The sequence below is a fragment of the Elephantulus edwardii genome, unplaced genomic scaffold (genome assembly GCF_000299155.1).
Source record: "Elephantulus edwardii isolate Elephantulus edwardi_28Jun2011 unplaced genomic scaffold, EleEdw1.0 scaffold00026, whole genome shotgun sequence".
Taxonomy (NCBI): domain Eukaryota; kingdom Metazoa; phylum Chordata; class Mammalia; order Macroscelidea; family Macroscelididae; genus Elephantulus; species Elephantulus edwardii.
Window position 1 is genome coordinate 16,290,332 of NW_006399776.1, and position 15,859 is coordinate 16,306,190.

Sequence of the window (15,859 nt, forward strand, 5' to 3'; positions counted from 1 at the left end):
CTGGTCTTCGCTCATTAGTGTTCAAGGCCTCAAACCTTTTTCTGAGATGATTCTGAAATTCAGGTGGGATGAAATCAAAGTCATATTTTGCCTCCTGTGGATTTGGTTTAATTTTCCTGTTTCAACTTGAACTTGCATATGAGTAGTGGTCTGTTCCACAATCAGCTCCTGGCCTATTTTTCACAGGTGATATTGAGCTTTTCCAGCAGTTTTTTCCACAGATGTAATCGATCTGATTCCTATGCATACCATCAGGTGAAATCCATGTGTATAACCTGTGTTTATGTTTCTTATAAAATGTTGACTAAGAATATTAAATATGCAAAAAGGACTAATCTTCTTTAGAAATGCAGCCAGAATTTCTCTTCAAAGCAAAGACAGTGAGACTTCATTTCACATACTCTGGACATGTTATCAGGTGGAGCCAGTCGCTAAAGGACATTATGCTTGGTAAATCAAGTAAGACTTCATCAGTGGTAAAGCAGAAAAGAGGAAGACCTTCACAAACATGGATAGACATAGTGACTATAACAATCAATAAAGACATATGTGATTTCTTAATAAAAATCATATCACATTGTACTTAATTTTGAAGTTGTTTGTTAAAGATATTAGATAGCTTTTTATGATAAAACACAACCCCAAATCACAGCCACTGAGTTGAGTCTAAGCCATAGTAACCCTGTTGAACAGAGTAGAACTACCCATAGAGATTCCATGCTGTAAATCTTTATGGAAGCAGACTCTGCCTCATTATTCTCCCAAGGAGTAGCTACTGGGCTTCAACCACCCAACTATTGAGTAGCAGATGATTTCTTTAACTACTATACTATCAGGGCTTCTTTCTGTGGTTGCACGTTTAATTTCAGCAGGGTCTGTAACACTCCATGGACTCACTCACTCATTCACTGCCGTCGAGTTAGTTTCCACTCATAGCCACTCTCCATTGTTGTCTGAGGCTGTAAACCATGATGACATCTTCTCCCAAGGATTCAAACCTCTGGAGGCATGCAGGCTTTTGGTAACAGTTCATCATGTTAGAACACCACTGCCTTCCTTTTCCACTGACATTTTCTCAGTTCTAAACAATCATTTTTATATTTTTCTCTTTCTAAAACAACTTTATAAAAATATTTTCTTTTATATCTGTTTGCTTACATTCACATTGTATTTCATAGAATCATTGCCATGCATTATATTTTATAAAGTGACTCACCAGTGGCCTTATGCCCAGCATTACCATGTCTTTTCAAGTTCCTGCCAGATCTTTTCCATTTCCTTTACCCTCAACTCTACCTGCCAAATTGTTCAACCCTGTGATTTAGCCCCAACCCATACATGTTTCACTAATTATCCTTCTATTTTGTCATTAGTGGTCTTATGCAGTATTTGTCCTTATGAAACTGAGTTATTTCACTCAACTTTTTTTAGGACCTTGATCTTTTTGTTTATAACTAAAGGTGATTCTTGAAATAAGATGGGTACAATACTGTTTTTGTTTTATTTTTGTTGTTGAGAATATTCATACATAAGATAGTACATTTTTGAAGACAAAAAGCTCTTTGTGTGTTTGTGTGTATGCACATGTAGATGTATCTGTGTTGTGATGATAGAGTCACAGATTTTAGGTAGGGTCATAGAAATGTACTGTAATAAAGGATTTTATAATTTTTCTGTGGAGAACATTGTGACATTCCCTTGTTCCTGCATACTGACTTTACAAAGCAGTGAAACCAAAATAAATGGGGCGTCAGGGGGAATCTACTAGTTATTTGCTTAATCCATAAACCAAAACCTTCATCAAAAATACATAGGTGATCCATGGAATGAAAAGACCAAGAATCCCAGAGTGTTCTTTTTTTTTTTTTTTAAATCTTAAATTTTTAATCCTTTCTTTACAGGTTACCTAGACCACTTTTGATTAAGGAAACTGTAGAAAGTTAGTAACTGTCACAAGTGGAGGCCAGGTGGTGGCACAGTCAGTTCTCCACAGAGTTCTGCTTTGCGGAGGTCTGAATACACTGGTGGGGTCTCTGTTCAGACTCTCTGAGTCAATCTCTGCAGATTTTAGTCCACTTGTCGCTTTTCCCCAATTCCTTTGTAAACTCCTCAGCATTCTTACAGAATTTTTTACGGTCCTTAGAGTGTTCTTTGACTAGGTCAGCCCGGAGAGGGTGTTCAGGCTGGGGGGGTCATTCACCAGTGCTATGAGGGACTGGATCACCCGGTCAGTCTTGGTGGCTGGCTTTCAGTTTTCAGCACTAATTACTGGGAGACATACCTGCCCCTTGTCATCATTGTTCGGATGGTAGATCTTAGTTTTGAATGTGATCTTTGGTGGTTTGAGTGGGTACTCTGGTGGAAAGTTGATTTTGATTCTGAAGGCCCCCTTATTGTATGGAGGATTGTCAGGAACATTAAGCCCTTGCCAAGTCAATAAATTAGCTTCATCAGCCTGGATGTTACGGAAGTTTTTCATTCCACATTTGCGGTTTTCTTCAAACTCCTTCATCAGCCTCCTGCTGGCCGCCATCTGGGATCTGGTGCTGTCCCGGAGTGTTTTGGGGAAGAGAGTATGGTGGTTTGTAGACAACTTCTAATTTGAATGTCTCTATGTAGGGAAATGTATCTAGCTATTCATTCGAGACCTGGACAATGAATAAGGATGACAGAAAAATAATTTATGCCTTTGAGCTGTGGTGTTGGAGTAGAGCCCTGAACATCACATGGATGGTCAAGAAAATGAGTAGAAATGTCTTGGAGAGGGTGCAGCCAGAGTGCTCTTTGAAGGCAAGAGTGATGAGGCTTCACCTCACATACTTTGGACATGTTGCTAGAAGGTGCTTTTCCTTGGAGAAGGACATGCTGTTCAGAAGGGTGAAGGGGTTGATGAAGAAGAGGAAGACCCTCAACTAGGTGGATTGACAGCTGACTGCTGCAGTGGGCTCTTGTGTGTCAGTGCAGGGAACTCAGTGGCATCTAACAACAACAACAACAACAACAACATCATCATCTAGGGAAATAGTTCATATGCTGGTATTCATTGTAAGAATCCACATTCTTTTAACTGGCTTAAGAAATGGAGAAGCCTTCAAAATATCTCATCATAAATAGAAACCTGGAAAAGCACAGATAATTTTTCCTCTGACCCTTTCTTTCTAAATAAAATACTAGAAAAAACAGGCAACAACTAGCATAATTGTGCCTACTTTATTAATTATCTTGAAAGCATGTTAAAAAAATTACTGTTGTTTATTTTATTAACAAGCTTTATTTTTTAAGAATACATTTAAATTTAGAAAAGCAATGAATTAGTAATAGAAAGAATTCTTCTATTTTTCTTCCTCCTATACATTTTCTCTGGTGAGTTCTATATTATGTTACTATGGGACATGTGTTACAATTAATGAATAATATTGATACTTAACTAGTGCATACTTTATTGAGATTTTCTTAGGTTTTGACTTTTTCTCAACCAGAATATCATAGTACACTTATGTGTTATATCTCCTCTTGATTGTGATAACTTTTCAGACTTGCCTTGTTGTCGATGACCTTGACATTTTGAGAAGTATTAGTCAGGTATAAGGAGTCCTGGTTCTGTAGTGGTTAAGCGTTTGGCTTCTAACAGAAAGATCATCAGTTTAAACCACCATCCATTCTGTAGCAGAAGCTGATGGCAGTTTGCTTCTGGAAACCTTATGGGACAATTGTACTCTATCTTGTAGTGTGGCTTTGAGTCAGAACCTTCGTGATGGTAATGACTTTGTTTGGGCAAATATTAATCAAAGTTCCTCTGCTGGAACATTCCTCTTATTTTTCTCAGACTGAGATTATTGGTTTTTATGAAGAGGCTGACAGGTAAATTAATATTTTTTTTCACATTACATTGAAGGTACATACTGTCACCATAGTTTATGTCTGTTAATATTGTCTTTGACCATGTGGCATATCGTTAAATCTGTTAGGTTTTCTAAATTAAATAATTTTTCCCATCCTTTATGTACTGTGTTCTTTGGGAAGAAGTCTCTGTGTGCAGCCCACATCCAATTAATGGAGAGTCTATGCTCCAACTTTTTAGAAAGCAGAGTATCTATGTGGTTTTTGCATTCTTTCTGTATACAGGAAATTTGTGTATTCTGTCCCATTGATTAAGTTATTTAGCCACTAGTTTTTATAAATATAGACTCGTAGAGGTTTATTCTACATTTTGTTATGGTCCAGTATCAGGAGGACCCGGTGGCTTAGTGGTAAAGAGCTGTGATGCCAATCCAAAGGCAGGCAGTTTGAATCCACTAACTGCTTTATGGATAGAAAGAAGGGGAGTCTTCTCACATGCTTCTTAATCCCTCTGAAAACCTGCTGGAGGGTCAGCTATGGGTCGATTCTGACTCAGTGGGCACAGCAACAGTCCATAATATCTCTTTATTTTATTTCTCAAATTATTTCAGCCTTGGCCATTGGGAGATAATTCAGTTAAGTATGGTGCCACTTTGATACACCCTCGTTAATGTGGGATTTCTTTTTCTTTCTCTTCTTTTATTAGCTCTCCATACTTATCTCATATATTTCAATCCCCAATCCTAGAATCAGCCAGTCCTCCAAAGAGTCCAAGTTCCTTTTATTGGAGAATGGTGTTAGAAACCAAGGTAAAGGTGCTGGGTGTGCTTGCTGCTATGGGGTGTGTAATTTCTTTTAACTATTCTTAGTTGCCAGAACAAATATATATGTTTATATACCAGTCTTTAAGTATATATATTCATGTGAATATTTCTATGCAATATCATCTGAATCTAATTAATAGTGTCTTTATTACTACATGGACTATTGTCTCTACCCATGGTTTATTTGTAAATTTCCTCTTCAGCAGGGAGAAACTTGGCTCCCACCATATGCCATCCATTTACTTAATTGTTTAATTCCAGTATGCAAGTAGTACACTATCAAATTTGTTAATCTGTAGCCCTATGGGAAATGAAGTACAATGCTGTGTGCACTTGTTTTTTCCCTTTAACCTTACAGACTTGCTCATTTCCAGAGTTACTAGGGTGAGTCCCTTTTCACCAGCTTCTTCATATTTCATGTATTTGCCATGCACGTTTGTTCTCTTGTCATAATCTTCATTGGTTCCTGGGATCATCTTCCTAAGTGACTTTTAAAAATTTTGTGGATGTTAAATTTTAATCTTTATGCAGTGAAATTAAGTGGGTTTTGGTAGATGTCATTTGTTCACTTATAATATCATACAAAATACTTTTATTATCCTAAAATATTCCTGTGTTTTATTTATCCATCTCCCTGACCCTACTCTCCCCTCAACTTCTAATCTTCATATTTTTTTTTCAGACTTTTTTTTTTTTAGAAATATGTATTTAAAGTTCTTCAGTGTCTTTATATGTCTTGATAGGTCATTTCTTTCTTTTGTTGTTGCTTAATGATATTCCAGTGTATGACTATGTGTGTTTTATTTACCTGTTAACCTATTGGAGGACATATTGGGTACTTCGAGATGTCAGGAATTAGAAATAAAGTGGCAGTATTATTCATGTGCAGATGCTTGTGTGTATGTAAGTTTGCTACTCAATGGAGTAAGTATCTGTGAGTTAGGAATGGTGGATCATGTGTTAAGACTATGTTTGACTTTGTAAGAACTGCAAAATATCTTTGAGAGTGAGTGCCATGTTCCTCCTGTCAGCAGTGGATGAAGCTTCCTATTGTAAGCAATGGGCGTTTCTTGTAAGCAAATCTTTGCCAGCGTTTTATATTTTTAGTCTTCTAAATGTTGTTGTTGTTATGTGCTATTGAGTCACTTACATAGCAACTCTATGTACAATAGTTCTGAAGCCTGTTCTATCTTGAGCCAATTTCATTGTCTCCAATACACCTACCCCATTGCTGCAGTCATTGAGTCAATCCATCTCATTCAGGGTCCTCTCTTTCACTGTCCTTACACCCTTCTAAGCATGATGTCCTTCTTCAAGGACTGGCCCTCCTGGCAATATACCCAAAGTATGTCAGATGAAGGTTCAAAATCCTTGCCTTCATGGATCAGCCTGATTTCATTCCAGGATGAACCTGTTCATGGAATATTCAATACTCATCTCCAGCACCACAAATAAAAGATACCAATTCTCCTTCTATCATCTGTGATCATTGTCCAACTCTCTGGTGCATAGCACATAATTGTGAAGTTCATGGCCAGAACCAGGTGCACCTTAGTCTCTACACTGACAGCATTGCTCTTCAGTTCTCCAGAGAAGTCCCTGACAGTAGAATTTCCCAGTGTAATTCATCTTTTGATTTCTAGGCTGAGTGTTGGTTGTGGATCAAGCAACCTGAAGCTGTTAACAATCTCAGTCTGTTCCTCATCATTCATGCACCAGTGGTGAGAATCTTTGTCTGTATTGAAAAGCTACAGGCCTTGACCTTCTACAGAAGATGCCTCAGATCCTCCTCAGTTTTAGCCAGCAAGGTTGTGTCATCTGCATAATGCAGATTGTTGAGTCTTCCTCCAAACCTGTTAGACGTTCTAATAGATATGTGGTGATATCTCCTTCAGTATTATAATTTGTAATGTCTTAATGACAAGTTAGGGAGCTCTGGTGGCTTAGTGGTAAGAATCTGTACTGCAGTCCCAAAGGCATGTGGTTCAAATCCACCAGCTGCTCCACGGGAGAAAGATGGATGGTCTCCTCCTGTGTGATTGACTGCCTCTTAAAACCCACAGGAGGGTCAAGTATGGGTTGGTTCTGACCTAACGGTGCACAACAACAACAGTGACAAATTAGAGGAGCCTTTGTTACTTAGTCCATAGCAAGTTGTGATGACAACCTAAAAGCCATACATCTCTAGCAGTTCTAGTCTACCTGTGTTACCCCAGGAGGAAGATGAGCAGTCTCATCTTGTTGCAATTTACAGCGTCAGAAACTTGATGTAGGGTCGCTGTAAGTAGGAACAAACTCAACAGCATTGACAAATATATTGAGCATCTTGTGATGTGCTTGTCATTTTATATCATATGTATATTTATTGGGTTCTCTAGATTTTTTTGCCTATTTTTCAGTTGGGTTGTATGTTTTCATAGTCCTGATTTTTAAATAGCTTTTATAAGTTTTGGGTGTGAGTCCATTATCAGATGTGTATGTTGTAAATGTTTCCTCCCAGTCTGTCATTTGTCTTTTCATTCTTTTAAAAATGTCTTCTATGAGCTATTGAATTATCATTTCCTTCACTCTTTAAAGAGTAGCTATAGGGTAGCAATCCTGTGGTGGTAGAAAACATCAGCTGTTAGGGTAGACCCAGTGCTTCCTTCCTCTCTGTCATACTTTGAAATCTACCCTCGACCTAACATGAACTATCCTTTCGAAACACTTCCTGAAGTGAAAAATCTGCTGTATACGGTATTCTTCTAACATTTGTTAGGTCAAGTGGAAAGGTTTAGAGCAGAAAACCCATTATTGTTTCATCTTTTCCACTACTCTTCTCTAAGGTATATGAATGCATTTCTTAAATTTGGTTTGAATTTCAATGAGAACAGCCAAAGTCAGCTATGGGGAAAATTGTACAGTACAGCCAAGTTTGATTTTTGTCTCAGTAAGACATTTTTGTGTTATTTTATTTAGCAAGGGAAACAACAGAAGGATTTTAAGCAGGATATTTACGTAATTTTATTTCATTTTTTAAGAGGTTACTCTTGATGGTTTCTAGAGAAGGGATATTAGGAGAACAAGAGTGGAAGGTACGGAGACCAATTAGTTTGCTGCTTTGATAGGCAAAGCTAAAAATGATGTTGGTTTAGACCAGGTGGTCCCAGTATAACTATAATGATTTCGGTTTTTCTGGAACTTGATTTTAGCACTGAGAGTCGCAAAGAGACCCCTACCTCAGATATATAATAAACACTTCAGTGAGAGATTACTCCCCGTTCTTAAAAATTAAGAGATTGTATTCACAAATCATATTCTTCCCAGATTTAAATTCTGTTTATATCTCTCTCTATATATCTCTATTACTGTGCTTCTGTAAAACATCTCTGCAGAGAAATTTCCTCTGATTTATAGGAGTTCTGATGGTATCCTTAATATTTTTTTCCTGCTAGGGCCCAAGAAGATGCCTCCCAAAGAAAGTATACTTTGTACAAATAAGACATTTCCTTTTTATGACATCTAGCTGTAAGAAAGTACTTTCTCTTAAATGGATATTTAGGTTTTAGTTGTTTTGTTGGTTTGTGTTTTTTTTTTTATAAAAAGAAAAGGCTATTCTAAATGTTTTGACCTGGATAATGAAACCAGTGAACTTTCCTGAAAGCTTTCTGAAGGAAAGACTACACATCCATCTAAAGGCTGCGTAGAATCAAAAGAAATGTTGGTGTGGTTGCCTAACCTTGCTTTCATGGCTCTTTGGTCATTAAGTCCTATAGCAAAAGAAATTGGAAAACGCAAAACTGAATGGGCATTTTTGTTGCTATCCCAAATGAATGTTTAACATCCATTTTCTCAGATTTGAGCAGTCTCAAGGAGAACACCTTAGTGATACATAGGAACTTTGCAGCTGGTAAATTCAGAGCCTCTCTGTAGCATCTGCTAAGAGACCCCTCCTAAAGGCCTGCATAGTAAAATTGTTGTTGTTGTTGTTGTTGTTGTTTGATGCTGTCGAGTCATAGACGACTCATAGAGACCCTGTGAACGAACGGCCTGAGCACGCATAGTAAGACAGCCTTTCACTATTGTGTCTATTTGCTCAGCTGTAATTTCTCTTTTTGAAATTTACATTCTGCTCTCCCCTCTCCTACCGCTTCAGACAGCATTTACTCCTATTTGCTTTTTTTCTTCCTGCCGGCCATTCTTGACAATAGTTCCGTAATTCTCCATGGGAATCTTTGAACCAACCCATGGGAAACTATCAAGTATCTTTTCTGAAATCTTGTAAATGAGAGATGTTTAGAAGAAAGAGAAAGAGTTAAGTGCCAAGTGTCATAATGCAACTTCTGGCGTCTTCTTATTCAGCAGTAGCAGGCCTTTCACCTGTTTGGCACGTGTGCTCAGGGACTGACTTAGCTTTCTGTGCGGACTGGGAAGGGAATTGTGGGGGAAGGGTGCAGGGACTTTGTCACTACCTTTTCACTTACTCTCTATGTAATAAGAAGGCTTTCCTTTCAGGAACCAGTTTATCAAGGCTCATCTGTAAGTTTACTGTTTTCTCTGGTCTTTTAATTTCTTCATCAATTCACAAGTGAAGTAATTGATGTTTGACAGGACCAGATGAAAACAGCATTCACCATGGACCTGGACTGTCAAGATCTTGTCAGTAGCTGCTTCTGGCAGGCTTGTCATCTTTATATTTTGCAAATAAAGCCGGGGATCAGGAGGGATTGCCTTTTCAGGATTTAAATGTGAAGTTTTCTAACTTGAAGTTGTTACTTCATGGCAGAAAGAATAAGACTTGTTGCTCTAATAATTAACCCACAGCTGTTGACTTGATTTGGACTCAGAGAGAGATACATCATATAGGGTAGACTGGCCTCATAAGGATTCCAGGTGGTAAGTCTTAAACATGAAGAGATTGCTTTCTTTTTCTCCCTTAAATGACCAACAGATTTGAATCACCTGTCTTCCGATTAGCAGCCGAGTGCTCTGCGCGTATTGTTAGGCTGTAATATGCCACCGTGTGGGAGCTGGATCAGGCCTGACCCTGTCAAGGATGTTTAGTAGTCTGTAAACTGCTCAAATAATTGCCCAACTTTCTCATATAGAGCACCTCATGGATTTGAAGTGTCTGCCTTGGAGTTGACAGCACAAGTCCTTATCCACTTGGCCATCAGAGAGCTAAGGCATAATTACTTAGCACTGTGTTGTTGTTTTTAGGTGCTATCAAGTCCATCTGCCCTCTGAAGTCTTCTGTTCAGCTCTTTTATGTTGGTGTGTTTTCCTTTTGTTTTGGATTCTTGATGCTCCAGTGTGATTTTTAGTCTCTTCTGACATCTATTTTGATTTTTTTTCTCCTTTTTTTTGTAATGACCTTTTGCTTTCTTAATTGATGATATCGGTAATATCATCCCACAACTCATCTGGTCTTTGATCGCTGGTGTTCAATACCTCAAACCTTTTCCTAAGATGATCTTGGAATTCATATGGAATTGATTCAAGATCATATCTTGGTTCCTGTGCATTTATTTTCATTTTCTTTGTCCTCAATTTGCACTTGGTTATGAACAGTTGATGGTTTGACCCACAGTCTGCCCTAGCCTAGTTTTTATTGAGGATATTTAACTTCTGCAATGATTTCTTCCACAAATGTAGTCGGTCTGATTTCTGTGCAGCCCATCAGGTGAGATCCATGTGTAAAGTCATAACTGTGTCTTTTAAAAAGGTATTTGCAATGAATAAATCATTATAATACAAAATTCGATCATTCTGTTTTTAGCCTCATTTCTATCACCAAGTATGTTCCAACTTCTATTCCCTCTTCATTGTTTCCAACTTTTGCATTCCAGTCAGCAATTATCATTGATGCATCTTGATTGCATGTAAATTGTTTGGTCTTGTTTTTTTTTTTTAATTTTATTAACAATCAAGTGTAAGGAGATTGGCCATTTTTATTTCCTTAACAGTCAGCTATGGGCTGGAAGCCTCTTGTCTAAATTAATCAGGATCTGGTGGATGAAGTTTGTATTTAAAACTCATTTGAGTCCTGCTGAAGAGTCTCCAATTTTGGAGCATCCTGTATGAAGCTGTTGTATTCTGGAGGGAAGTTGTTTTGATTTAACACCATACAGTATCTAATTTAACATCCTTCTCATACAGTATCTAATTTAACATCCTTCTTACTGCCTCTCTTGTTGGGTGCCATCAAATGGATTCTACTTCATAGTGAGCCCCTGTAACAAAATAGAACACTCCCCCCCCTTAGAGTTTTCTAGAGTCTTATCTTTTTAGGAGCAGACTTCTAAATCTTTCTCCCATGGAGGGAGCTCTGGTGGCATAGCCCATAGGGAGTTTCACTGCTAACCCACTGGTTAAACCCATCAGTGGTTTCACACAAGAAAAATGGAAAAATCTCTTTCTGTGAGACTTACTACCTTAGAAACTCAATGGAGGGTCAGCTGTGAATCAGTTCTGAGTTGAGGACAATGAGCTTGAATTGTTTGTTGTTTTTTGAAAGTTTTGTTTTTCTCTCACTGTGCTTCTGATAAGTTCAGCCCATTAATTTTTCAGTTAGTAGCTAAGTAATTAACCATTGTACCACTAGGACTTCTTGTCATTGTGTTCCATCAAATTGAAGCCAGTCTCCCGGTGGGTTTTCAGAGGCAGTTAATTTGCATTGAAGAAGATTGTCCATTCTTCTCCCCTGGAGCAGCTAGTGGATTTGAACCACTTGCTTTCAGGATTGCAGTGCATTTTTTTAAGTTGTTGTTGATGATTGCTGTTGAGTCAAAGTGGACTCATAGCAACTCTATGAACAAAAGACCTAATGCCTTTCCGTAGCTATCATTGTTTCTCCAAGTTCATAGAGTTTCCAGAGGCATGTGGTTTAGGAAGTGGATGCTTAGGAAACTCCTGTTTCCTAACCTGTATTACAACTCGGAGCTCCACCAAACACTGTCCACAGTGGGAAACCAATATGGTATTGATATCCCCATGGCACAAGATTCAGCATCACAGCAAACCCAGATTACTTCATACAGCACATTAACAAATAGTGATGTGCAAAGTGGAAGGGTGCTCCTCAAGATATAACAGCACTAGTCTCATTTAACAGTGGCTACATTTTGTCGAGTTTAATATGACTCAGAGTAAGCTTTGCACAAAAGACCTGAACTCTGTTCTCTAATTAACACCATTTCTGTATATTATAAGAGAGTGTGTAGCGTTTCCAGAGGCATCTAGTTTAGGAAGTGGATGCCACTCCTGCTTCCCAATATGAATCAGTAGGGAAGCTCATCAACCATTGTACGTAACAGGTAACCATTACGGTATTTGATATGATTATGGAATAGTGTTCAGCATCACAGCAACTCCAAGTTGTTCAGTACAGGAAATAGACAAATGATTGCTGTGTAGGCCACCACAACTTTCTACTACCCACTGTCAAGAATTCTCTTCCAACTTACAGTGAATTTTCTCAGGTTTCTGAGGCTATAAATGTTTACAGGAAGAGGCTGCTGTCTTTCTCCTATGTTGCAAATGTTGGATTTGAACTATTGACCTTTTAGTTAACTACCTGAGATGTTGCACACTATCACATTTATTAGGTGTATGTTATTATCCCCACTGAACATAAGAAGAGACCAAGGTTTGGAAAGTTAGGTGTACAAAGTCAGATTATTGGTAAACATTAGAGACGGGGTGATGGTAGAAGGATACCTTAAGGTAATTAAATCATGATGTCTACTTTCAAGATTCTTTATTTGGTCATATTCCTTTGTGAAATCTTAAAGAAACTTTTGATCCAGTGGTAGACATCAAGCTTATGTAAACTTCTCAGGTTAGTGCTGTTCTCATAACTGGCTCCATGTGGGTTTTTCAGCCATTAGGTCTACTGGAAGGAAATGACTTCCTTACATCCTTAGTCTTTTGGAATGGTAGCACTGATGCTAATGAGAACCATTTTATTTGGAGATAGACAGGGAGAGTTTGTTATGTCTTTGGTCCCTGCATTGCCCAGTTCCAACTCCACTTAGCTCAATTATTGAATCTTTCCTCCTTTCCCCCTTGAAATTATACAGTTGACTTCTTAAAACATATAATTGTTGTGAACTGCCAGCTTCACATGAGACCATTCAGCAAATACTACGGAGGAAGCAAAAACCCTACAACTGAGACATTTAGATAGAGATATCCAAAAGGTGGAGATGAGAGTTGTACTTGAATTTGGGAGGTAGATGAAGACCGTAAGTATAGATTTGTGAGTCTTGTAGATGATAAGGTTTGCATGCAAATTTGCAGAATCTAAGTTATTCAGCATATCCTATTGAAGGGAACCCTAAATTTGTAGATTGAAAGCTTATACTTGAGTCTTACTTCTATTTTTTTTTTAAATGTATGACCTCTGGGAAACAACCTTAACTGAATCTAAACCTCTTATCTGTCTCCCACCTTTTCAAATTTTATTTCGGCCAAGTCTGTATTTAAAAATGTAGTTTTAATAGTTTTAAATTATATACTTCACTGACATTATGTTATTTACATGATGATTACCACTATCTGTATAAAGAAGTTGTCCATCACTACAAACAGAAATTCAGTAACCCTTTAGCAATAACTGTTGAGTTCTGCTAGTGTAGTTGATAGTGAGTTGCACTACTAACCCCAAAGCTTTGCCTCTCTGGTGTTCACATTCACCAGCAGTTCATAGGTGAAAGGTGGGCAGTTGTATCCTGTGGGCAGTTTACAGCCTTGGAAACATGGTGGAGGATTCTTGTGAGAACTGACTCTGGGACAATGAGAGATTTTGTTGTTTTAGTTTAATAGTAACTGCATTGTCCTCTCCTCTCCTGAGGACTTGGTATCCACTAATAAAAATTTTAACTATTATTTCCTCTTATAGATGTTTCATATGTATTGGATCATACAATATTTATTCTTTGATGCTTGACTTAACTCACATCGCATAAGCCTTTCTGAGTTGATCCTTGCTGTGGCAAGTATCAATATTGTTTTTCTCTTTATATCTTCATTTTTTTATTGCTTGGCTATTGTATATTGATGCCCAAGTATCTCTTTGAGGCCCTGCTTTTAATTCTTTTGGATGTATACCTAGAAATAGAAATTCTGGATCATATAGTAATGCCATGTTTAACTTTTTGAAGAACTGCCAAAATATTTTTCACAACACCTGCACCATTTTACACTCCTACCAGAACAGGGTAAGAGTTCTAATATCTCTGTATTCTTGCCAGTACGTGTTTTTGTGATTTTTCTGATAATTGCCAACTTAGTGGGGAAGATTCCTCATCTCTTCAAGGGGAGTAATTAGTGGTCCTACTTTGCAGTATTGCCACAAGGATAGGAATAATGTGTACCGAATTGCTTAGTAATGTAGTATTAAGTTTTCAGGGATTATTAATTTGTAGTTGTTACTATTATAAACACAGAAAACAAAGTAATTTCAGGTGGACCCAAATGAACTGATGCCCTAGTTACAGTCAGACACTTTTAAAGTGGAATTAGAAGTCTGAATTTTAATTTTATCTGTGGCGCTGTCAGTGTGAACCATTGTACAGGTGCAGAAACAATGATGATTAAGAACATACCAAAATAAAACTATGAACAAGAGATGATCACTTCAGCCTTCTTGATTTGTTCTTCAGTAAGATGAAAATTATTAAGAAAATCTTACACAGTTATCTTGAAGATTAAAAAGCTAAGAACTATACATAAAGGTACAATTTTGTTGCATCCACTGCTCGGAGGGAGGGGGTACTAGGGTAACCCACAGGCTCTTTGTGGTCTCAAGCTCTGCAGCCTCAGGCACCTCAGTGAAAAAGGGGAAAAGAAGGCTGGAAGCATTTGTTCTTGACAACAATGTATTCAAATTTTGTAAATAAACTAGTGTGGAGTGGGGGGGAAGTGGGGAAAAGATAGTAGTTCTCTCATGGACCTTAATGTGGCTTCCCAAACCTGCTCTGAGCAAGCTTCCTGAACAACCGAGTCTTCACCAGGGAGGGAAAGGAAACCCTGCCTCTGCCGGGAACAAGGTTTCTACTTCTTTTTGCTTCTTGAAAATGATAATTTAAAAGTGGGAGAGTGGAAGAACAAGATCTCATTATAAGATGAAAGAATAAGAATTGAGTTGTTATTGTTGTTATGTGCCATTGAGTCACCTGCATAGTGACCCTATGTACAGCACCCCTAAACCCAGCTCTATCCTTTACCAATCTTATTGTCTCTGACTCATCTACCTCTATTACCCTAATCACTGAATCAATCCATCTCATTGAGGGTCTTTCTCTCCTGTGCTGTCTCTCTACCCTCACAAGCATGACATTACTCTGCAAGAACTGATCCTGTCTTGCAACATGTCCAAAGTATGCCAGATGGAGGCAGTTTCATAATCCTTGACTCCAAGGATTCTGGCTTCACCCTCTCCAGAACAAATTTGTCTGTTCTCCTCGCAATCCATGGTATATTCAGTACTCTTCTCCAGCAGCAAAGCTCAAAGGCATCAATTCTCCTTCTATCTTCCCCAGTCATTGTCCAGCTCTCTGATACATTAGCAGGTAATTGCAAAGACCATGCCTGTATCAGGCACACCTTAGTCTACAGACTGACATCATTGCTCTTTAGTAGTTTGAAGATGTCTCTGACAGCAGGCTTTCTCAATGCAATTTGTCTTTTAATTTCCTGGCTTCTAGTACCAAGAGCTCTCAACAATCTCAGTCTCTTCATTATCTATCCTGATACTGCCAATTAACCCAGTGATGAGAATCTTTGTTTTCTTGATGTTGAGCTTCAATCCATATTGAAGGCTACAATCCTTGACCTTCTGCAGCAAGCGCTACAAGTTCTCCTCAGTTTCGACAAGCAGGGTTGTGTCATCTGCATAACACAGGTTATTGATGAATTGTCCTCCAATCCTGATGCCATGCTTCTCATAGAGCCCAGCCTCCCAGATAATCTGTTCCACATATAGATTGAAAAGATAATGGTGATAGGACACACCCTTGACACACACCCTTCTCAATTTTGAAGCATACAGTGTTTCCTTGCTCTGTTCTGATGACTGCCTCCTGGTCCAAGTATAGGTTTTATATAAGCACAATCAGTGTGTTGGGATTCACATTCTTCTCTGAGTCAGCCACAGTTTGTTGTAATCCACACAGTCAAATGCCTTTACATAATCAATGAAACACATTGAAAGT

The 15,859-nt window shown here is 38.2% G+C and overlaps 1 protein-coding gene and 1 pseudogene across 2 annotated transcripts in view; one reads left to right on the top strand and one right to left on the bottom strand.

Annotated features, from left to right (window-relative positions):
- RYR3 (ryanodine receptor 3) overlaps positions 1 to 15,859 on the top strand; it is a 753,100-nt gene that overhangs the window by 50,781 nt on the left and 686,460 nt on the right. The gene's annotated exons all lie outside the window — the stretch shown is intronic.
- LOC102852307 lies at positions 2,068 to 2,533 on the bottom strand (annotated as a pseudogene).